This window comes from Oncorhynchus clarkii, chromosome 21 (assembly GCF_045791955.1).
Source record: "Oncorhynchus clarkii lewisi isolate Uvic-CL-2024 chromosome 21, UVic_Ocla_1.0, whole genome shotgun sequence".
In the NCBI taxonomy this organism is placed as follows: domain Eukaryota; kingdom Metazoa; phylum Chordata; class Actinopteri; order Salmoniformes; family Salmonidae; genus Oncorhynchus; species Oncorhynchus clarkii.
Genome location: NC_092167.1, coordinates 27,730,940 through 27,755,038, shown reverse-complemented (window position 1 = coordinate 27,755,038; position 24,099 = coordinate 27,730,940).

Sequence of the window (24,099 nt, the reverse complement as noted above, 5' to 3'; positions counted from 1 at the left end):
GTTATTATATTGATTTCATAAGAATATAACCATGTGCAGATTAAAGATGTCAAGTAAAATGATCCTAGATCTGTACCTACAGAGGTAACATCTACCCTACCTTATTAATTGCCATGTTCCACACGTATAGACTCTCTTCCTATGTGCAGCCAGTCAATCAGTTGACCTTGAGAGAAGGGCCTTACAGTGTCAGCTTTTAACCAGGGTCAGTGGATATGTATGTGGGTCTGTGTGTGTGTGCATGTGTGTGTGCAGGGTTGGATAGGTTACTTTCTAAATGTAATCCGTTAACGCCACTAGTTACCTGTCCAAAATTGTAATCAGTAACGTAACTTTTGGATTACCCCAACTCAGTCATGTAATCTGATTACATTACTTTTAGATTACTTTCCCTTTAAGAGGCATTAGAAGAAGACAACAATGTATGTTACCAATTGAATGACATCTATTGCAGGATAAATCAATGTTAAAGTTTACATAGCTGGCCATATATGGATGTTAAATTATCCTTTATGGGTTTGTTATGTAGGCTTCTTTCAACCCATCACTTTCCACTACAGATAATAATACGATTCAACTATATGTTTACAATAAAAACCAAAGTCTATCAGAATTCCATTCATTCCAATAAATGTTATACCCCTTGATCTTCGACAATAGGACTTTGAAATATGGAAGTATAGATTAGTCAAATTGTTTTACCTGAGCTTAACCCCAAAACTAAGGACTTATTAGCCAGCCCTACTCCGTTGTTCATGAATTTGTTGTCATGGGCTCATGAAAAATCAATGCTGCGCTCATGGAATGCCATGCTTAGAGCACTACTGAAAAGTTATATTTACATGTGAAAAATGAATGCCATAGTCTGCATTTGCTATAGGCCTATTGTTTACCTTTTTGTTGGCGACACTTTGATATCTTGAGAATATGCAGCAAATCCACAGATGAAACAACGACAAAATGGTTTTGGTAAAAAGCTGAGGGATGGGCCTGGAGAAATGTAACAGCTATCAGATGAACAGACAGAGCTATGGATGCAAGGACTGACCATCCATGATATCAACATTATTGTTTTAACCACATTATGAGGTTATACAAATGATAGTCAAACTAAACGCAAAACAGATGGTATGGCGTATCTCTGCAAAATGCTGTGGTAGCCATGCTGGTTAAGTGTGCCTTGAATTCTAAATAAATCAGTGTCACCAGCAAAGCACCCCTACACCATCACACCTCCTCCATGCTTCCCGGTGGGAAGCACACATGCGGAGATCATCCGTTCACCAACTCTGCGTCTCACAAAGATAATGGCGGTTGGAACCAAAAATCTCAAATTTGGACCCATCAGACCAAAGGACAGATTTCCACCGGTCTAATGTCCATTGCTTGTGTTTCTTGGCTCAAGCAAGTCTCTTCTTCTTATGGGTGTCCTTTACTAGTGGTTTCTTTGCAGGAAATCGACCACAAAGGCCTGATTTACGCAGTCTCCTCTGAACAGTTGATGTTGAGATGTGTCTGTTACTTGAACTCTGTGAAGCATTTATTTGGGCTGCAATTTTTGAGTCTGGTAACTCTAATGAACGTATCCTCTGCAACGGAGGTAACTCTGGGTCTTCCTTTCCTGTGGCGGTCCTCATGAGAGCCAGTTTCATCATAGCGCTTGATGGTTTTGCGACTGCACTTTCAAAGTTCTTGAAATGTTCCGGATTGACTGATCTTCATGTCTTAAAGTAACGATGGACTGTCATTTCTCTTTTCTTATTTGAGCTGTTCTTGCCATAATATGGACTTGGTCTTTTACCAAATAGAGCTATCTTCTGTATACCCCCCTACCTTGTCAACCGATTGGCTCAAACGCATTAAGAAGGAAAGAAATTCCACAAATTAACTTTTAACAAGGTACACCTGTTAATTGAAATGCACTCCAGGTGACTACCTCATGAAGCTGGTTGAGAGAATGCCAAGATTGTGCAAAGCTGTTATCAAGGCAAAGGGTGGATACTATGAATCATCTCAAATATACAATATATTTTGATTTGTTTAACACCTTTTTAGTTACTACATGATTCCATATGTGTCATTTCATCGTTTTGATGTCTTCACCATTATTCTACAATGTGGAAAATAGTACAAGTAAATAGAAGTCCTGGAATGAGTAGGTGTGTCCAAACTTTTGACTGGTACTGTATATATTTATATACAGTTGAAGTCAGAAGTTTACATAAACTAGTTTTAATGACTCCAACCTAAGTGTTTCAACCACTCCACACATTTCTTTTTAACAAACTATAGCTTTGGCAAGTCGGTTAGGACATCTACTTTGTGCATGACATAAGTCATTTTTCCAACAATTGTTTACAGACGGATTATTTCACTTATAATTCACTGTATCACAATTCCAGTGGGTCAGAAGTTTACATACACTAAGTTGACTGTGCCTTTCAACAGCTTGGAAAATTCCAGAAAAGTATGTCATGGCTTTAGAAGCTTCTGATAGGCTAATTGACATCGTTTGAGTCCATTGGAGGTGTACCTGTGGATGTATTTCAAGGCCTACCTTCAAACTCAGTGCCTCTTTGCTTGACATCATGAGAAAATCAAAATAAATCAATTAAGACCTCAGAAACAAAAGATTGTAGACCTCCACAAGTCTGGTTCATCCTTGGGAGCAATTTCCAAACGCCTGAAGGTACCACGTTCATCTGTACAAACAATAGTAGGCAAGTATAAACACCATGGGACCACGCAGCCGTTATACCGCTCAGGAAGGAGACGCATTCTATCTCCTAGAGATGAAGGTAATTTGGTGCGAAAAGTGCAAATCAATCCCAGAACAACAGCAAAGGACCTTGTGAAGATGCTGGAGGAAACAGGTACAAAAGTATCTATATCCACAGTAAAACGAGTCCCATATCGACATAACCTGAAAGGCCGCTCAGCAAGGAAGAAGCTACTGCTCCAAAACCGCCATAAAAAAGCCAGACTACAGTTTGCAATTGCACATGGAGAAATGTCCTCTGGTCTGATGAAAGAAAAATATAACTTTTTGGCCATAATGACCATCGTTATGTTTGGGGGAAAAAGAGGGAGGCTTGAAAGCTGAAGAACACCATTCCAACCGTGAAGCACGGGGGTGGCAGTATCATGTTGTGGGTGTGCTTTGCTGCAGGAGCGACTGGTGCACTTCACAAAATAGATGGAATCATGAGGGAGGAAGATTATGTGGATATATTGAAGCAAAATCGCAAAACATCAGTCAGGAAGTTAAAGCTTGGCCGCAAATGGGTCTTCCAAATGGACAATGACCCCAAGCATACTTTCAAAGTTGTGGAAAAATGGCTGAAGGACAACAAAGGCAAGGTATTGGAGTGGCCATCAAAAAGCCCTGACCTCAAACCCATAGAAAAGTTGTGGGCAGAACTTTCCCTGCTCGTGTGCGACACTACTACTACTGCTGTCATCCTTACCTCCAAGCGTTTATTCAAGTTGGTTAATCTTTGGAAGCCGACAGCAGTCGCACTATTGGAAGACATAGCTTGGACTGTAGCCTACAAAATACTATTCTTGCTCTTTTACCGCGATTAATCAAACGCATTTGGTGTGTCATCATAGTGGTCTCTGACTTGTGGTCAGACTCGCTCAGTTGGAACAAACTTAAGCCTGTGCCTTTTTTCAAAGCTGATTTGAATGTCATTGAGAAAACAGAGAAGGGTCAAACATATTTTTTTTAGCAAACATCCTTTCTGTATTTAAAAGTAATCCTCAAAGTAATCATCTAGTTTTTCAAAAGTATCTGTAATCTGATTACAATATTTTTGCTGGTAATGTAACAGATTACAGTTACCGGTTTTTGTAATCCCTTACATGTAACGGATTACATGTAATCTGTTACTCCCCAACCCTGTGTGTGTGTGTGTGTGCGTTTAACCAGCTAGGGTTCACCGCAGACATAGGGTCAACATGAAGCTGTAGACATTCAACCAGCTGTATGGGGTCATAGGTTAGAGGTTAAGAAGGGGGTCCTTGTGTGTTTTTATGAGTGGCCAACCCCTGGTAGGTTTGGGTTGAAATAAGACTGGATGTGTCCTAAATGGCACTCTATTCCCTATATAGTGCACTACTTTTGACCAGAGCCTATGGGGAATAGGGTGCCAGTCATGAGGCTGTTAGGGTTGAAATAACACGACCAGTAATGAAGGGGTAATGGGCAGATTACATTTAAACACCTGCTTTGAGAATAATGTGAGTAAAAAGGGAGGAGGAGGAGGGAAAGGGAGGAGAAGGGAATGGGAGGAGGAGGAGGGAAGGGGAGGAGGAGGAGGGAAAGGGAGGAGGATGGAACGGGAGGAGGAGGAGGGAAGGGGAGGAGAGGGGGACGGGAGAAGGAGGAGGGAAGGGGAGGAGGAGGAGGGAAAGGGAGGATCAAGAGTGGGGACTGGGGAGATAGAGGATGAAGGGAGGAGGGAGAGAAAGGATGGAAGGAGAAGGTGAGGGAGATACAGGAAGAGATGGAAAGAGAGAGATGCAATAGAGAGAGAGAGAGCGATGGAAGGAGCTATGGAGTGAGGAGAAAGGAGGATGAGTACTCCCTGGAGAGGGATCCAGGTGGAACAGCAGTGGGCCTGGCACAGTTACAGCAACCCCACGGGACAACTGTGTGTGTGTGTGAGTGTGTGTGTGTGTGTGAGCGTGTGTGTGTGCGTCCGTGTGTGATGTATGAGGGGGGGCATGTGGAGCGAGCCAGCGGCATCATCAAGGAGCTCCACTGAAACAGAGAACGAGAAATAAGAGGCAGTGAGTGAACAAGAAAGAAAGAGAGTGGGGGGGGAAAAAAGTGATAGAGAGAGGGATAAGTTCTCCTCTGTTAGTTTGGCACTCCGACTCTGAAGTCTGATCCAAGCCACAGACAAACACCCCCTCAGCATTGTACAGTACAGGCTACCTTACCCAACCTCCATACACTGAAGAGTGAGGAAGATGGGTGAGGAAAAGGAGGGATGAGAAGGAGCGTTACTGGGATGAAGAGCAGGGAAAAAGGTTGGAAGAGGTACAGGGTGTTAGGAGCAGAACAACTTCGACATGTGACGTTTGTCTAATTCTGAGGTGAGACTGCGAAAGCTGGTAGGTAAGGAGTGGCTTGAGGACGAGTGTGTGTGTGTGTGTCGCTCACATGCGTGCACTGCATTTGTGTGTCTGTGTCTCTTTGTGTGTGTGTGTGCGTGCGTGCAATGCTAGTTTGTATGTGTGTTTGCTGGCACTCTGCGGTAGCACTCCTGGCAGCTATACAAAGACAGGCTCTCAGTATGCCCAGGATGGGGGGTGGGGGGGGTAGAAGAGTAGGGAGCATCCCAAATGGCAACCAATTCCCTACACAGTGCACTATTTTTGACCAGAGCCCTATGGTAGTAGTGCGCTATATAACGAATAGGGTGCCATTTAGGAGAGCTGTAAAGCCGGGGGGGGGGGGGGGGGGGTAGAGGGGGGAAATGCCAGCCCAAACGCACTGATCAACCCTCTGCACCTGGAGCCTCAATGGGTTAGGTTACACTGAGTCCTCTTTCTCTCTCTCCTCCCTCTCTCTTTCAGTGTCTAATGATCTCTCTCTTTCAATCTCTATTTCTCTCTCTTTCTCTTTCAGTGTCTTCCTACCCTCTGTTCCTCTGTTTTTTTAATGCTCTCTCTCTCTCTCTCTCTCTCTCTCTCTCTCTCTCTCTCTCTCTCTCTCTCTCTCTCTCACTCTCTCTCCCTCCCCCCCTGCCCTCTGTCCCCTCTCTGTCCCTTAATCTCCCTCTCTTAAATCGCGTGTCTATAAACACACTTGCTCATACTCAATCCACCACTTACTATACATGTGTATACACTGCATAAGCTATATAAGCTATTGACACACTGAGTCCATTAAACTCTATCTGTAATATTCTTCTTGTCTAGATGACATAATTGTTTGTTTCTGAGAGCTCTTTTACTTGCCTCCTACCACTAAACTCCAGCGTGTCGTGGCTTGTAGCAACAAGAGAGAGGAGATGCTGAAGTTATTTGCTTACATATCTTTTGAATCTTTTGGCATCATAATAAGGGCAGAAAAGTGAGGACATTTCAAGTTGCTGCGTCGAATGTTCCTCAATGCCAACATGCTGCAAGGCCGACAACAAGAGCGTGTCCGTGGTGCGCGGGTCAGCCGTTTGTTCACCCCGGAATCCCGCCCACAATTGCTAATAACCAATCCGCATTTGCCCGACTATATGTGGTAAAGTGAAGATCTGAGGTCTGCACCCAACCCTAACCTGCTAATATAAGAAAATGTGCTGTAGGCTACAGTCAGAGATGGCGGAACGTTTTTATGACAGGGGAAGAGGACTTTTCTGTTGACGGGTTTAGATATGTTTCTGCTTCTAATTTTGAGACATATTGTTAACGTAGGCTAGTTGTTATGTTGCACTAGAAGACTAAATGAACCCTTGCTTGCCAGAATAATGTCATGAATCGATAGAATGAAATGTGGGACCAAAGTTGGGGGAAAGCTGAACATTATGCAAATACTTTTGAGACGTTGTGTCACTATTGACCAATCAAAAGCTCACTGTCATTTCCAGCCCATATTGGCTTGACTTTGATACCTAGCACTACCTAGTCTGCATGCTCACTTGCTAGCACCAGCATGAGGGCGACGAAAGCGTGGCTATCCGAATGTAAGTGCTAAAAGGATCTCGGCCATTAAGCATTTTTTAAGGTATTGTTTTCTCTTTATTCAACCCACCATCCATACACCCTTGATCCAAACAATATTTATTTACCCTAAACCCGCCGCGGGGCCTGCTGGTTATGAGTCAACCCGCACATCACTAGTCTGTACTGTGTGTGTGTGTGGGCCGTTGCCCAGTAGTGTGTTCAGACACTCCCTGCTACTCCTCCACACACACACTCATCAGGTTACACACACACACTCACTCTCTAACTACCCCCTCTCTCTCTCTCTCTCTCTGTCTGTCTGTCTCTGTCTCTGTCTCTGTCTCTCTGTCTCTCTGTCTGGCTCCAGTTGCCCAATAAATGACCTAGACAGACACTGGTGTGTGTAAGAGAGAGAGAGAGAGAAATATGATATAGATATATAGACAAGCAAGAAAGAGGGTGGAGGGAAAAGGATGGGCAAGAAACAGAGAAAGAGTGAAAGAGAAAGACAGACAGACAGACAGACAGACAGACAGACAGACAGACAGACAGACAGACAGAGAGAGATCGAGAGAGAGTGCGAGTCAGAGAGAAAGAGATGGAATGTCTGGGTGTCTTTAAAAATATGTTGATTCTCTCAAATCATGCCGAGTATTTGAAAGACGGGAGGTCAGACATAAGGGTGTGTGCCTGCGTGCGTGTTTGTGGTTAGGAGACAGGGTGCGACCCCAGCTACACCACAGGCGTCATAACATCACTGCAACGCAAGATTTGTCAAGAAATTCTTAGTGCCAGACAGGGAGACAGAAGGAAAGATAGAGAGAGAGAGAAAGGAGGGAGGCGAGAGATAGAAAGAGAGAAGGGGAGCGATAGATAGAGGGAGGAAGAGAGAGAAAGAGAGAAAGATGATCTACTTCACTTGCTTTGGCAATGTTAACGTGTTTCCCATGCCAATAAAGTCCCTTGAATTGAATTGAATTGAGAGAGAGAGGAGGGGGGCGAGAGGGAGGTAAACAGAGAAATTCTGAACGTTGAAAATTATTACATTTCTGTATTGGATATACAGTATATATACATATATACAGTACCAGTCAAAGGTTTGGACACCTACTCATTCAATGATCTTTCTTTATTTTTACTATTTTCTACATTGTAGAATAATAGTGAAGACATCAAAACGATGAAATAACACATATGGAATCATGTAGTAACCAAAATAGTGTAAAACAAATCTAAATATATTTTATGTTTGAGATTCTTCAAAGTAGCCACCCTTTGTCTGATGACAGCTTTGCACACTCTTGGCATTCTCTCAACCAACTTCACCTGGAATGCTTTTCCAACAGTCTTGAAGGAGTTCCCACATACAGTATGCTGAGCACTTGTTGGCTGCTTTTCCTTCACTCTGCGGTTCGACTCATCCCAAACCATCTCAAGTGGGTTGAGGTCAGGTGATTGTGGAGGGCAGGTCATCTGATGCAGCACTTCATCACTCTCCTTATTGGTTAAATAGCCCTTACACAGCCTGGAGGTGTGTTGGGTCATTGTCCTGTTGAAAATCAAATGATCGTCCCACTAAGTGCAAACCAGATGGTATGGCGTATCACTGCAGAATGCTGTGGTAGCCATGCTGGTGAAGTGTGCCTTGAATTCTAAACAAATCCCTGACAGTGTCACCAGCAAAGCACCCCCACACCATCACACCTCCTCCTCAATGCTTAACGGTGGGAACCACACATGCGGAGATCACCCGTTCACCAACTCTGCGTCTCACAAAGACACGGCGGATGGAAACAAAAATCTCAGATTTGGACTCATCAGACCAAAGGACAGATTTCCACTGGTCTAATGTCCATTGCTCGTGTTTCTTGGCCCAAGCATGTCTCTTCTTATTATTGGTGTCCTTTAGTAGTGGTTTCTTTACAGCAATTCAACCATGAAGGCCTGATTAACGCAGTCTCCTCTGAACAGTTGATGTTGAAATGTGTTTCTTTGGCTTGTAACTCTAATGAATTTATCCTCTGCAGCAGAGGTAACTCTGGGTCTTCCATTCCTGTGGCGGTCCTTGTAGTAGGATGTCCCTTCGGGGTATCCGTACCTATGTAGGATATGCGAGGGTTAGATTAATAAACAGGTTGGAGCTAGAACCTCGTTGTCGCGCGTCCTTATTTTAGATCATACTACATGGTGTCAGAAGTGGTTTTAAAACTCCCATAAACGTGAAGGACGTACCAAGTAAATCATACATTCAGGCTGTTTCAAAGCAGGGCACAGTGTTGGAGATAAAACAGCGCATATCATTATTGTGCTAGCTCACGAGCAAGGACTAAGTTACTGCTAAGCAACATGTTGCAAGAGGAAGAAGCTGGCGGGATTTCAGGGTTTGCGACTCCAAGTTCAACGGGCTCTGGCGCAAACACGGACAGGCCAGTGGCTAGTGCTGACAGATTTCGCATTAGTCCCCCGGAGAATTTTGTTTGTACGGACATTCAAAACTGGCCGAAATGGATCAGGCGCTTTGAAAGGTACAGGGTAGCATCAGGCTTAAACGTGAAAAATGAGGCATTTCAAGTTAATACACTGATCTACTCTATGGGTGATGAAGCCGAGGATATATTAAATGCTTCAACGTTGAAGTGCCGTTAAAGACTGTTTTGAAACACATTTTGTAGGGAGACACAACATTATTTTTGAGAGAGCTAGGTTTAATCTTATCTACCAACATAGACAGGGCTCTAACTCCTCTAGCTCCACAATGAAATAGGGTGCAGGCCAGGCAGCAGGCTGTTAGCCAGCCTGCCAGCATAGTGGAGTCTGCCACTAGCACAGTCAGTGTAGTCAGCTCAGCTATCCCCATTGAGACCGTGTCTGTGCCTCGACCTAGGTTGGGCAAAACTAAACATGGCGGTGTTCGCCTTAGCAATCTCACTAGGATAAAGACCTCCTCCATTCCTGTCATTATTGAAAGAGATCATGATACCTCACATCTCAAAATAGGGCTACTTAATGTTAGATCCCTTACTTCAAAGGCAATTATAGTCAATTAACTAATCACTGATCATAATCTTGATGTGATTGGCCTGACTGAAACATGGCTTAAGCCTGATGAATTTACTGTGTTAAATGAGGCCTCACCTCCTGGCTACACTAGTGACCATATCCCCCGTGCATCCCGCAAATGCGGAGGTGTTGCTAACATTTACGATAGCAAATTTCAATTTGCAAAAAAAAAAATATGTTTTCGTCTTTTGAGCTTCTAGTCATGAAATCTATGCAGCCCACTCAATCACTTTTTATAGCTACTGTTTACAGGCCTCCTGGGCCATATACAGCGTTCCTCATTGAGTTCCCTGAATTCCTATCGGACCTTGTAGTCATAGCAGATAATATTCTAATCTTTGGTGACTTTAATATTCACATGGAAAAGTCCACAGACCCACTCCAAAAGGCTTTCGGAGCCATCATCGACTCAGTGGGTTTTGTCCAACATGTCTCTGGACCCACTCACTGTCCTCAAGGTTCTGTTTTAGGACCACCTTTGTTTTCACTATATATTTTACCTCTTGGGGATGTCATTCGAAAACATAATGTTAACTTTCACTGCTATGTGGATGACACACAGCTGTACATTTCAATGAAACATGATGAAGCCCCAAAATTGCCCTCGCTAGAAGCATGTGTTTCAGACATAAGGAAGTGGATAGCTACAAACTTTCTACTTTTAAACTCGGACAAAACAGAGATGCTTGTTCTAGGTCCCAAGAAACAAAGAGATCTTCTGTTGAATCTGACAATTAATCTTAATGGTTGTACAGTCGTCTCAAATAAAACTATGAAGGACCTCGGCGTTACTCTGGACACCGATCTCTCTTTTGAAGAACATATCAAGACCATTTCAAGGACAGCTTTTTTTCCATCTACGTAACATTGCAAAAATCAGAAACCTTCTGTCCAAAAATGATGCAGAAAAATTTATCTATGCTTTTGTCACTTCTAGGTTAGACTACTGCAATGCTCTACTTTCCGGCTACCCGGATAAAGCACTAAATAAACTTCAGTTAGTGTTAAATACGGCTGCTAGAATCCTGACTAGAACCAAAACATTTGATCATATTATTCCAGTGCTAGCCTCCCTACACTGGCTTCCTATCAAGGCAAGGGCTGATTTCAAGGTTTTACTGCTAACCTACAAAGCTTTACATGGGCTTGCTCCTACCCATCTCTCTGATTTGGTCCTGCCGACACGTACTCTACGGTCACAAGACGCAGGCCTCCTAATTGTCCCTAGAAATTCTAAGCAAACAGCTGGAGGCAGGGCTTTCTCCTATAGAGCTCAATTTTTATGGAATGGTCTGCCTACCCATGTAAGAGACGCAAACTCGGTCTCAACATTTAAGTCTTTACTGAAGACTCATCTCTTCAGTGGGTCATATGATTGAGTGTAGTCTGGCCCAGGAGTGGGAAGGTGAACGAAAAGGCTCTGGAGCAACTAACCGCCCTTGCTGTCTCTGCCTGGCCGGTTCCCCTCTTTCCACTGGGATTCTCTGCCTCTAACCCTATTACATGGGCTGAGTCACTGGCTTACTGGGGCTCTTTCATACCGTCCCTAGGAGGGGTGCGTCACTTGAGTGGGTTGAGTCACTGATGTGACCTTCCTGTCTGGGTTGGCGCCCCCCCCTTGGGTTGTGCCGTGGCGGAGATCTTTGTGGGCTATACGTTGGTGGTTGAAGATATCCCTCTAGTGGTGTGGAGGCTGTGCTTTGGCAAAGTGGGTGGGGTTATATCCTTCCTGTTTGGCCCTGTCCGGGGGTGTCCTCGGATGGGGCCACAGTGTCTCCTGACCCCTCCTGTCTCAGCCTCCAGTATTTATGCTGCAGTAGTTTATGTGTCGGGGGGCTAGGGTCAGTTTGTTATATCTGGAGTACTTCTCCTGTCCTATTCGGTGTCCTGTGTGAATGTAAGTGTGCTCTCTCTAATTCTCTCTTTCTTTCTCTCGGAGGACCTGAGCCCTAGGACCATGCCTCAGGACTACCTGACATGATGACTCCTTGCTGTCCCCAGTCCACCTGGCCGTGCTGCTGCTCCAGTTTCAACTGTTCTGCCTTATTATTATTCAACCATGCTGGTAATTTATGAATATTTGAACATCTTGGCCATGTTCTGTTATAATCTCCACCCGGCACAGCCAGAAGAGGACTGGCCACCCCACATAGCCTGGTTCCTCTCTAGGTTTCTTCCTAGGTTTTGGCCTTTCTAGGGAGTTTTTCCTAGCCACCGTGCTTCTACACCTGCATTGCTTGCTGTCTGGGGTTTTAGGCTGGGTTTCTGTACCAGCACTTTAAGATATCAGCTGATGTACAAAGGGCTATATAAATAAATTTGATTTGATTTTGATTTGATTTGATTAATATGCGCAAACAGGAGCAGGGTGAAACCACCGACAGTTTTATCACAGCTGTTCACAAACTAGCTGAACATTGTCAGTTTGGCGCGCTCAGGGAAGAGCTGATCCGAGATCGGGTTGTAGTCGGATAAGAAATATATCACTTTCTGAAAAGTTACAGTTGGATTCCCAGCTGACCTTGTCCACAGCTGTAAACCAGGTTAGGCAGAGTGAGACAGTAAAAAGACAGCAGACGATACTGCGCGACAGCAGCTCCTTGCAAAACGAAGAGAGTGAGGAAATACATGCATTTTCATACAGAGCTAAAACAACGGAGGGGAACACAGAACAGAGACAGACGTGGAGAAAACAATCACAGACAGCACCAGTAGCTAGTTCAAGTGTTTGTCGCAAATGTGGGAAATCCCCTTTCCACAGATGGAAAGATTGCCCAGCAAAGGATGCGGAATGCAGGAAATGTCACAGGAGAGGACACTTTTCAGCTGTCTGTCGATTAAAGCAAATGCACAAGGTTTCAGAGGAGGTAGAGCAGGACAGCATCTTTCTGGGAGAAATAAAGGGAAACAATGCTGGCTGGCATTCAGACATTAAACTCAATGGGGAAGTTGTGTCATTTAAACTAGACACTGGGGCAGCAGTGACAGCTATCCCAACTAGGCTGTATAGCTATAGCAGAGATGGCCTTTTGCTCTCTACAAACAAAAAACTGTACGGGCCCAGTAATAACATTTTACCAGTGGTAGGACACTTGGTGATTAAACTGGAGAGTAAAGACAAAAGTGCCATCCAGCCTGTCTTCGTCATTGACTCTCTAGCCAGACCGTTGCTGGGGCTGCCAGCAATTGAAGCATTGCAACTCATTGAGAGAGTGAGCGAACTGGAGGACCCAGGTGAGTGTTTTCTGGTCTAGGAAGGATAGAAGGTGACTACAAAAATCCGCCTGAAAGAGGATGCTGTCCCCTGTGCCCTTACCACCCCCCGCCGCGTGCCTATCCCTTTATTGGCCAGAGTAAAGGAAGAGTTGGGGAGGATGGAAGAAATTGGGGCGGTGTCTACAATAGAGAGTCCCACAGACTGGTGTGCAGGGATGGTAGTTCCCAAAAGTCAATGGGGAAATAAGGATCTGTGTGGACATGACTAAATTGAATGAGACATTCTGCAGAGAGAGACACATCTTACCATCAATGGAGCAGTCACTGGCTCAGTTGGATGGCTCACAAGTCTTCACAAAGCTGGATGCCCGCTCAGGTTTCTGGCAGATACCGCTGTCATCAGAGAGTAGGGCACTCACGTGTATAACACCGTGTGGACGTTACTGTTTTAATGTTTTGCCATTTGGAATCGCTTCCGGTCCTGAGCATTTCCAAAGACGCATGTCCCAGCTGTTGGAGGGGCTGAGTGGCGTCATAGTCCACGTGGACGATGTGCTCGTGTGCGGAAGGGACAGAGCAGAACATGATGTAAGGCTCACAGCAGTTCTGACCTGACTCCAGGAGACTGGCCTGACACTCAATGAAAAATGCACTTTTGCACAATCAAGAGGTCTTGTTCTTGGGACACAAAATCAGTGCAGCTGGAATAGAGCCGGGCCCCGAGAAGATCGGCGCCATCACAGATATGCCCAGACCCCAGAATGTGGCTGAAGTCAGGACCTTCTTAGGCATGGCCACATATGTGGGTAAGTTCCTTCCACAGTTCTCAGATACAACCAAACCTCAGAGACTTACTAGCCAAAGACTGGTCATGGGGTCACATGCAACAGGTAGCGTTTGACAAAATCAAAGGAGATCTGGCCTCACAGAGAGTGCAGGCCCAGTACCGTCCCCACGCTAAGACAAAAGTATCAGCAGATGCATCATCCTTTGGGCTAGGGGCGGTCCTCACACAGATGCAGGACAACATGGAGTGGCGTCCAATAGCATACATCTCCAGAAGCTTATCCGACACAGAGCAAAGATATGCTCAAGTGGAGAAGGAGGCGTTGGCTATCACATGGGCATGTGAAAGGCTCAGCCAATACCGTATTGGACTGCAGTTTACAGCAGAGACTGATCACAAACCACTGTTGGCTCTGTTAGGGACAAAAGCACTGGACGACTTACCTCCCAGAGTTCTGCGTTTCTGCCTCAGATTACTGAGGTTCACCTACAAGATGGTGTATGTGCCAGGGAAGGCACTGGTCACAGCAGATGAACTCTCCAGGTCCCCAATTAAACGTCCATTATCAGAGGAGGAGCAATGTCTGGAGGGTGAGGTACAGGTGTCCATTAATGCAATAAGGGACAGACTACCTGCATCTCAGACCAAACTGCAGCAGATTGCAGAGGTGCACCAAAGTGACGTCCACTGTAATGGAGACCTTCTCATGAAAGGACTGAGGTCCTGGTTACAGGTGACGCTCCCCAGTTCTATGCGAGCTCCGTTTCTGCTTTTGCCACAGAATATGACTTCATACATGTGACCAGTAGCCCCTACCATGCACAGAGTACTGGTGAGGCAGAGAGAGCTGTGAAAACAGTCAAGGGACTGCAGAAAAAAGAACAAGGATCCATACAGGGCTCTGTTAGCTTACAGAGTTACACCACTGCATCATGGGCCGTCGCCTGCCGAGCTCCTGATGGGCAGGAGGCTGCGTTCCCCATTGCCTGTCTCGCCGGCTCAGCTTGCTGTCTCGCCGGCTCAGCTTAAACCCCGATGGCCTAACAGGAAGGCCTTCGCTGAGAGGGACAAATGTCTGAAACAAACGCAAACTGGAGACTTTAAATCGGAGACACCGTGCTAAGGAGAGGCCAGAGCTGACCGAAGGTCAACGTGTGTGGATTACAAACTCAAAGACACCAGCAATAGTGCTGAGGAAAGCGGATGCCCCACGCTCCTATACACAGGCTCAGAAGAGGTACGAAGGAACAAAACACACCTCAGAGCTCTTCCAGATCTACCAGCCACACAGACCGAGGCCACAGAAAATGCACAAAAAGAGGGTGAAGGAGAGAGAATGCTCACAGAGCCACAATCACACCCAAAAAGGGATGTGAAGCCACCAGAGTGGCTGAAAGACTATGTTACGTGAAGAGAAAACATACGGTTGGGGACCATACCCAGCAAAAAGAGACTGTACCTAAGTTAATGTTCATACTGTGTGATTTAATGCTTTCATACTGTTTCAGGATGGGAAGTAGCATGTTAGAGAATAATACTGGTTTCCAAATTGCATTTCAGTTATGCTTCAGTGGTTATGCATGTCTAGTTCATGTTCATGGGAGAGGGGAAGATGTAGTAGGATGTCCCTTGGGGGTATCCGTACCTATGTAGGACACGCGAGGGTTGGGTTAATAAACAAGCTGGAGCTAGAACCTCGTTGTCGCACGTCCTTATTTGAGATCGTACTACAGTCCTCATGAGAGCCAGTTTCATCATAGCGCTTGATGGTTTTTGCAACTGCCTTGAAGAAACTTTCAAAGTTCTTGAAATGTTCTGGATTGACTGACCTTCATGTCTTAAAGTAATGCTGGACTGTCGTTTCTCTTTGCTTATTTGAGCTGTTCTTTCCATAATATGAACTTTTGACCAAATAGGGTTATCTTCTTATACCAACCCTACCTTGTCACAACACAACTGATTGGCTCAAACGCGTAAATAAGAAGGATAGAAATTCCATTATTGAACTTTTAACTTTTAATTGAAATCCATTCCAGGTGACTACCTTATGAAGCTGGTTGAGAGAATGCCAAGAATGTGCAAAGCTGTCATCAAGGCAAAGGGTGGCTACTTTTCAGAATCTCAAACATAAAATATATTTATTTCACACTTTTTCGGTTACTACATGATTCCATATGTGTTATTTCATAGTTTTGATGTCTTCACCATTAATATACAATGTTGAAAATAGTAAAAAATCAAGAAAGCCCCTTGAATGAGTAGGTGTGTTCAAACAGTCAAAACAAGTGCTACAATTTTATCTTGTGATGTCACTCCTACCACGAAGAGTATGAAGTAGGGGCAGCCTAGACAGTTAAAAACACCAGCATTTAAAAAAAATGAGTTTTTTAACCCATGGTTAGGACTAGTTGCCCTTATCCACAGACCTATGGTGTAAGCCGTCATTGTAAATAAGAATTTGTTATTAACAGACTTAGTTAACTGACTTAGCCTAGTAAATTAAGGTTAAATTTACAAAATATTCTCAAAAATCCAGGAGCTTCTTCTAGCCAATCACGTGTGTTCAGAGCGTAACTACTACAACCAGAGTATATGGTCCTAATCAAGGCCATATGCCTAATCAAGGCCATCATCTGTAGATGACTCAAGTCATCTGTAATAAACTTTATTATGACACTGTTATAACACATAGATAATAAAACATAATAAGCAAAGTGAGAGTGTTCTAGTCCTACTGAACAGAACTGTACTGAACGTTTACAGAACAACAAGAGCAACTGGTCTAATTAAGATAAGAAAATAATAACACAAGTTAACACAAGTTATTTTCAGTGGTGTAAAGTACTTAAGTAAAAATACTTTAAAGTACTACTTAAGTATTTTTTAAACTTTATTATTTATCTTTTTGACAACTTTTACTTTTACTTCACTACATTCCTAAAGAAGATAATGTACTCTTTACTCCACACATTTTCCCTGACACCCAAAATGACTTACATTTTGAATGCTTAGCAGGACAGGAAAATGGTCCAATTCACGCACTTACCAAGAGAACATCCCTGGTCATCTCTACTGCCTCTGATCTGGCGGACTCACTAAACACAAATGCTTTGTTTGTCTGAGTGATGGAGTCTGCCCCTGCCTGTCCGTAAATAAATAAAAAACAAGAATAGTGCCATTCCTAATATAAGGAATTTGAAATGATTTATACTTTTACTTTTGATACTTAAGTACGTTTTAGCAATTACATTTACTTTTGGTACTTAAGTATATTTAAAACCAAATACTTTTAGACTTTTACTCAAGTAGTATTTCACTGGGTGACTATCACGTTTACTTGAGTCATTTTCTATTTAAGGTATCTTGACTTTTACTTAAGTATAACAATTGGGTACTTTTTCCACCACTGGTTATTTTCACATTAAGGCTCCGAGTTACTATGCTCATATATCTATCAGTATTGACAGAACTTTAGTGAATGTTATATAGGCCTAATGTTACAGCACAAACACTGAGGGCAAAGTGTATGTATTTTAGATAAGGAATGTGTTACAATGGGCTTGTTATGAGTAAGTACATAATATGATCTGAATGTGAATAAACTTGTTGCCCTCGTCTCGTCTCACAACGGGGTTGTGAGGATGTCTGAAGCCGTGTGGGTGCGGGGGACTTTCTAAAAACCCTAATCTGTGGAGAGGAGACGGGCAGGAGAGGACACGCACGCCTGCACACACACACACACACACACACACACACACACACACACACACACACACACACACACACACACACACAGAGGAGACGGGCAGGAGAGGACACGCACGCACGCACATGCACACACACACACACACACACACACACAGAGGAGACGGGCAGGAGAGGACACGCACGCACGCACACACACACACACACACACACACACACACACACACACACACACACACACAGAGGAGACGGGCAGGAGAGGACACACGCACGCACATGCACACACACACACACACACAGAGAGAGGAGAGGGGCAGGAAAGGAGAGCGTTCACTATTGTTACGCCAACAGAAAGACTTGGCTTTGCTCTATACACACACATGCACACACACATTCACATAGAGGAGAGGGGCAGGAGAGGAGAGCGTTCACTATTGTTACGCCAACAGAAAGACTTGGCTTTGCTCTATACACACACACATGCACACGCACACTGAAACAAGATCTCATAGTTTCTCTTCGAAATTCCACGTGTTTACAGTGTTAAAACCCCCAAAAACCTCTATAAAGGTAAACAGTGTGGGCATTCATTCCGAGTGGTTAAGGTTATGGTTTGGGGAAGGCTTAAAAGAAAACAATTAAAAACAGTGCGTTGTTTCCATCAACTATCATCAAGCATTCTCACAGCTCGTCAGAGCATTGTGAACTGTAGTGGCACAGTGGTCTAACCAGGGAGCGCCGGCTCTGAGCATCAAGAGTTTGTGCCCAGTGCAGGGCAATTATTTAAAAAGAAAATGTGACACACACACACACACACACACACACACACACACACACTGAACTGGCACCTCCTTTCTTCTCCACTTCTCTCCCTCCCTCCTGTTTTCTTTCTTATTTAGAGAGCTCTCTGCGCCGTTAATTATGTTTTTGGGGACCTGTTGTCGGGGGCGTCGTCGGGGGCAACGGGTGCGTGAAACCATAGTGATGCCAAGGAAGAGAGCGCCTGTCTGACCTTAGGGGGGGGGAGGGGCAGTGGGAGGAGGGAGAAGGGAGAGGGGTGATGGGGAGGAGAGGTTGTTAAACAGATGACACATCGTTTCCCGTGACCACCGATCTTTTGCTCTCTCTGGGTCTAGGGAGAGAGAAGGTAGACGGATGCGCGCGAGAGCGAAAGTGAGAGAGAAACAGATAAAGAAAGGGGTGTGAGAGGGGAGGCCAAAGGAAAGACGCTGTGAAACAGGCTTGCGTGTGTGTATGAAATATAGAGAGAAAGGGAAATAGAGAAAGGGAGAAAAGGGCCTTGTGAAGGTCTTCCGCGTTAGTTTGGCAGCCTGCGGAGGGAACACTGTGTTAATGATTAACATGAAGTCACAGAAATTCCATGCCTGGCCTTCCTGGCAGACTCACTGCTTCTCTCTATCTCCCTCTCTCCCTCTGTATGTCTGTCGTTCCCTCTCCCCCATCTGTTGGTCAACAAAGGAAAATGGCAGGACAAACAGTGGCACAGACATTTATTGCACTATAACCGTAAACCACACACACACACAGGCTGTGGCTTGAAACCTGGTCTGATTCCCCTCTCTAGGTGACACAGAATCTGCCCACGAGGATCTCTGTACTATCATGTTTTAACTCCAGGACACACACACACATACACACGCATGGGAGGGGGGGGGGTTAGAGAGAGAGAGAGACAGAGAGACAGAGAGAGACAGAGAGAGACAGAGAGAGAGAGAGAAGGTAGAGAAGCGGTAGAAAAGTAGGTCGAGAGAGGCAGAAGGGTACTGACTGACTACAGAGGGAGAGAGAGGGGGATGGAGGGAGCGAAAGACAGAAAGAAAGTGGGGTGAGTGTGTTTGTAACTTTTTTTTCATGGATGGAAAAAAAAGAAAGATAAAAAAAAATGTAATTATTGGAGTGATTGACCTCATTGTTTTGCTTGTCTGACGTCCATGTCTGTTTAGTCTGGACCATATGCAGTGTGGCATTGAGTGTGTGTGTGTGTGTGTGTGTGTGTGTGTGTGTGTGTGTGTGTGTGTGTGTGTGTGTGTGTGTGTATATAGGGTGAGCTCACTACAGGAAGCTCTGGGGGTGAGCGACCGGTCAGTGAAATCGGCTGTGCTCAGCCGGTGGACCTGAGACACACACACACTGCCCAGACTCTGACAGCCTCTGACTAATGTGATGCAAAGAGAGAGGGAGAAGGAGAGAGAGGGAGGGAATTAGAGAGAGAGAGAGAGAGGGTACAACAGGAAGAGAAAGAAGGAGCAATTAAAGACAAAATGGTTAAATATTCTGCAGAATATTTTCTGAGTCTCTTTCTCCTACTCCCTCCCTCTCTCTCCCCCATCTCTCTCTCTCTCCCACTCTCCTTCATCCTTCTCTCGGCATCCCCACTGAGTGATGCATAACACTGTCACACCCTCCAGACATCCAACAGAGAGCTGAGTGTGTGTGTGTGTGTGTGTGTGTGTGTGTGTGTGTGTGTGTGTGTGTGTGTGTGTGTGTGTGTGTGTGTGCGCGTGTTTGTGCGTTTGTAGGAGCAGAGTGAGAGTGAGAACTGCTGAACAGAGAGAACGGGGGAATAGAGGAAGGGGGGAGGAAGAGGACGGTGTTAGACAGACTTCTACACTTCTTAACAGAGTACAGATTCAGTACTTTACTGGTTGTGGAAATTGAGCTTACAAATCTCTCAGCTTTGACCTACAAAAGGCCTGCACAAATAATAATTTCCATAAAGTGTGCTATTAACATATTTCAAGCAAATGTAAAGCCATTGAATATTGGCACGATGACTTCTTTCACACAATAACCCCTTGACCAGTTCTGACTCGGTGGAATATAGCTACGAACAGAATGTACTTTTTAGTAGCAGGTTAGGATAATTCAAGTAGCAGGTTAGGATAATTCATGTAGCAGGTTAGGGGAATTTACGCAGCAGTTAAGGTAAATTCATGTAGCAGGTTAGGAGAATTTGTGCAACATTTTAGGAGAATTAACATAGAAGGATAGGATAACTAGGTTAGGAAAAGGGTTAGGGTTAGCTGAAATGCTCTCCTAACCTGCTATGAAAAGTCACTTCCAGTCATAGCTGTACTCCATCTAGTCACAACCCTCTTGACCTGATCAGGTCCTAGTTCCTGAGCCCAGAGTAAGGAGACAGTAACTCAGAAGCAGTGGTGTAAAGTACTTAAGTAAAAAAAATACTTTAAAGTACTACTTAAGTAGTTTTTTGTGGTATCTGTACTTTACTATTTATTTTGACTACTTTTACTTTTACTTCACTACATTCCTTAAGAAAATATTGTACTTTTTACTCCATACATTTTCCTTGACACCTCTTATCTGGCAAACTCACTAAACACACATGCTTTGTTTGTAAATTGTCTGAATGTTGGAGTGTGCCCGTGGCTTTCCGTAAATTAAACAAACAAGAAAAGGATGCCATCTGGTTTGCTTAATATAAGAAATTTGAACTAATTTATACTTTCACCTATGATACTTAAGTATATTTAAACCAACTACTTTTACACTTTTACTCAAGTAGAATTTTACTGGGTGACTTTTTATATTAAGCTATCGTTACTTTTACCCAAGAATGATAGTTGTGTACTTTTTCCACCACTACTCAGAAGTGAAATGACAACATTGAACAGTGAACCATCACATTTTTTTGTATAAAATATCTAATAACGAAAGAGAAGGATTGCCGTTTTGAATTTGGTCAAGTTAGTGTGGGAGAGGTGGAAAAAACGACTGTTATCCATCAATAATGACAGGCCGCCAGGTACAGACAACCTTGATGGGAAACTATTGAGAATGTATTGCCACCCCATTTGCTCTATCTTCAACCAAAGCCTAAAGGAGTGTGTGTCCACAGGCATGGAAGGAAGCTAAAGGAATTCCACTAACCTAGAAATAATCAAGTGTCACGCCCTGATCTGTTTCACCTGTTCCTGTGATTGTCTCCACCCCCTCCAGGTGTGGCTTATTTTCCCCAGTGTATGTATCCCTGTGTTTCCTGTCTCTCTGTGCCAGTTTGTCTTGTATGTTTAGTCAAGTCAACCAGCGTGGTTTTTCCCCGTACTCCTTTTCTATTCTCTTTTTATATTCCTCCCGGTTCTGACCCCTTCCTGACTCTGGACTACTTTCCCGCCTGCCTGCCCTGACCTTGATTCCGCCTGCCCTTCGCTACCTATTGGTCTCTGAACTGGTTTGGACCGTTTTTGCCTGTCCACGACCATTCTCTTGCCTTACCCTGTTGGATTAATAAACATTGTAAGACTCCAACCATCTGCCTCCTGTGTCTGCATCTGGGTCTTGCCTTGTGCCTTGACAGTAAAGTGCCTATTGCTGGCTCTAAAAGCCACCCAATCAGTTTGCTGCCTGTTCTTAGTAAGAGGTCTGTCTGTGTGTGTGTCTGTCGAGGATTCTGCAGCAATAAAAGTGTAACGCTAGGAAGTAGTTTAGCTGTAGCCTAATGGTTTACACACGCACACATACACTTCACACACACATTATCCTAATGGTTTAATGACTGGGTTGTTATGAAGCCTGCTATTGCTTCACTGTGTGAGCACCGGGAGTCATGAAGAGAGAGAACCTGAGTCATATTCAACAGAGACGGACAAAACCCTCATCAAATAAATAATAACCATGATAACCAACATTTACAGTTATTGTGCAAAAGTCGGAATTTCAAAACCTTAAATGCAGTAGAGTGGAAGAGGGGAACAAAGAGAGAGAGAGAGAGAGAGAGAACAATTAGGGTCTATGCCTTCAACACTACGTTCTGTTCCTATGAAATCAGCAGAAAGACACAATTATCAGCCTCCCCCCAAAAACACACACATGCTGACCTTCCGCCCCTCATTCCCTGCTCCCCCAACTGTGAAATTGAACACCAACCAGAAAAGATGGAGGAGGAGGAGGAGGATAAGGAAGGGAAGGCGGAAAGGGAGAGCACGTGGAGAAACAGGGAAAAGAGGGTTGGAATAGAAGGAAGGAGAAGGAGGAGAAGAGGAGGAGTTGGGGGCGAGTAGGAGGAAGAGGAAGAAAAATATTTTACTCAACTAAAACCTACAAGGAAATCCCATATCACAGACATCAAACACTATGGCTTGTTTTTTTCTTCAGATCAAACCTCAGATAGGGGTTAATATTGACTGATCGGTCTTATGCACTGCATCGCAGACTCGGGTTCGATCCCGGGCTGTGTTGCAGCCGGCCGCGACTGGGAGACCCATGAGGCGGGGCACAATTGGCCCAGCGCTGTCCGGGTTAGGGGAGGGTTTGGCCAGCCAGGATGTCCTTGTCCCATCGCGCTCTAGCGACTCCTTGTGGCAGGCGGGGCGCATGCACGCTGACTCGTGCATACAGTCTTGTCCCATCGTGGCAAGAAGCAGTGCGGCTTTACAGGGTCGTGTTTCAGGGGGACGCATGGCTCTCAACCTTCGCCTCTCCCGAGTCGGTACGGGAGTTGCAGCCATGGGACAAGACTGTAACTACCAATCGGATATCACAAAATTGGGGAGAAAAAGGGCTAAAATAAAAAGATTGACTAGTCTGGCTAGGTCTATGAACTGTAAAATGCCTAGACTAGAAATTACATTTTAGAGGAAATAGGGCATTGTCTCACTGAAGAAAAATATAAATATATCTGATTCTGATTGTGCCTTAATGATAGATCAGAATGGAAAAGATGACATGGGCATCGGCGGGACCTGATTCTAGATCAGCACTCCTCCTCTGAAACACTTTTTGAATACAGGCCCTGTGCAATCAAAGTGGCTGTCGGCAGTACCATGGTCACACTGGAGATAATTACACTAGGGACATTCCTTAGTTGACCGAACGGATAAAGAGAGACACATATTCACGTTGATTTATGGTCCCTTTGGTACTTTAACTGTTGGCACATCGTTACAACACGCCGACAGAGATGGCCGCCTCGCTTCGCGTTCCTAGGAAACTATGCAGTTTTTTGTTTTTTTACGTGTTATTTCTTACATTAGTACCCCAGGTCATCTTAGGTTTCATTACATACAGTCGAGAAGAACTACTGAATATAAGATCAGCGTCAACTCACCATCAGTACGACCAAGAATATGTTTTTCGCGAAGCGGATCCTGTGTTCTGCCTTACAAACAGGACAACGGAGTGGATCCTATGCAGCGACCCAAAAAAACGACTCCGAAAGAGAGGGAAACGAGGCGGTCTTCTGGTCAGACTCCGGAGACGGGCACACCGTGCACCACTCCCTAGCATTCTTCTTGCCAATGTCCAGTCTCTTGACAACAAGGTTGATGAAATCCGAGCAAGGGTAGCATTCCAGAGGGACAACAGAGACTGTAACGTCCTTTGCTTCACTGAAACATGGCTCACTGGAGAGACTCTATCCGAAGCGGTGCAGCCAACGGGTTTCTCCACGCATCGCGCTGACAGAAACAAGCATCTTTCTGGTAAGAAGAGGGGCGGGGCGTATGCCTCATGGCCAACGTGACATGGTGTGATGAAAGAAACATACAGGAACTCAAATCATTCTGTTCACCTGATTTAGAATTCCTCACAATCAAATGTAGACCGCATTATCTACCAAGAGAATTCTCTTTGATTATAATCACAGCCGTATATATCCCCCCCCAAGCAGACACATCGATGGC